The following is a 1,446-nucleotide window of genomic DNA, read 5'->3' as shown; positions in this document are numbered from 1 at the left end:
ACGGTGGGTAGGATGGTGTAGTCGATCGTGCTCGGGGACGAATGGAGGAGACGAGGGAAGGCGATGAAGGAGCTCGCTAAACTTGGCGTTCCTCTGATCCGTGAAGAAGACGAAGCAGAGGAAGAAGGGCACGTCGTGGAAGAAGACGATCGGGTCTCGGGGAGCCGCTTGGAGATGTTTCGGGAGTCGCGGTACTTGCCGCGGGGGAAGACGACGACCGGGCGATGCTGGCTACGCCGGACTCGAGCTCAGCTCGGCTGGTCATGGCGATAGCGACGACAGGGGCGTGGGGAGCTTACCTCGGCGGCGGGAGGAGGCATAAGAGGGGAAAACGGAGCGAGGAGGAAACCCTAGGGTTGGGGCAGGATTATATAGGAGGAAGGGAGCGACTGAGGCCGTCAAATCGCCCGGACTGCTGACGTGGAGGCTCTGGATGTCCTGCCGTACAGGGAGAAGACGATGAACAGAGGAGCGGTGCTGGTGGGCTGGATTCGAAGTGGTAAGTGAGGTGGCTTGCTGTAGGTGGGCTGGGGAGATGGGTTGTTGCTACTGGAGCTGGGCTCTCTCTCTTGCTACATTTCTTTTCCTTCCTTTTTCTTCAGACAGAAAACTTAGAAGAAAAGAAAGGCAAGGGAAGATACAGAATTTGGCAGGGGTGAAGATATTAATGGAGTCCTGAAAAATATGCACAATTTGAATAAACTGGTTTGGACATTTTTAAGGATATAAAAGTAATTCAAGTTTGAATTAAATTAAAACTTGAGCCATTTTTGAACCCAACCAAAACAAGTTCAAAGGAGCTGAATTTTTGGCAGAGAGGTTGAAGGCATGGTTGAGAATTTATAGGAAAAGAATGAACATTAAATTGGTGCAGGAAATAGAATACCACAATTTAAATGGATTAACGAAGAAGGAGAAGAAGATGATCAAGCAAGGTTGTGGGTGTAGAAGAAGATGAAGTTGAGAAAGAGACAACGCAGGGGTTGATAACACACTCAAGCACACAACCAAAACCACCAACAGTATGCCTATGCATTATGATCCATGATAAGACTGGCAATGCAATAATAACAATGATGCACATGAAGCAAGAAGCAAAATATGACAAAGACACTCATCATGATCATGGCAACAAACACAATAACAACTAAAATAAAGAAATGCATCTGGAGCATCGGTCTCGAGGCGTTAGATAAACTTAACCTAAACTAAATCTAAACCTAAAAAACAGAAACTAAACCAAATATAAACTAAGCCTAAATTAAACTAAACCTAATTAAACTAAATCTAAAAAGAGAAAAAAGAAGAAGAAGAGGGATATCTCACCTTCAGGCGCGACAGGGGGTGCCTGGGATGGAGGAGGGGGCGCCGGAGTGGCGGGGCGGCCGCGGGGGTGGAGGAGTGGGGCGCCGGAGCGGGGCGGCCACGTGGGTCAAGGAGAGGGGC

This window comes from Triticum dicoccoides, chromosome 2A, assembly GCF_002162155.2.
Source record: "Triticum dicoccoides isolate Atlit2015 ecotype Zavitan chromosome 2A, WEW_v2.0, whole genome shotgun sequence".
Taxonomy (NCBI): domain Eukaryota; kingdom Viridiplantae; phylum Streptophyta; class Magnoliopsida; order Poales; family Poaceae; genus Triticum; species Triticum dicoccoides.
This window is presented reverse-complemented; position numbering follows the sequence as displayed.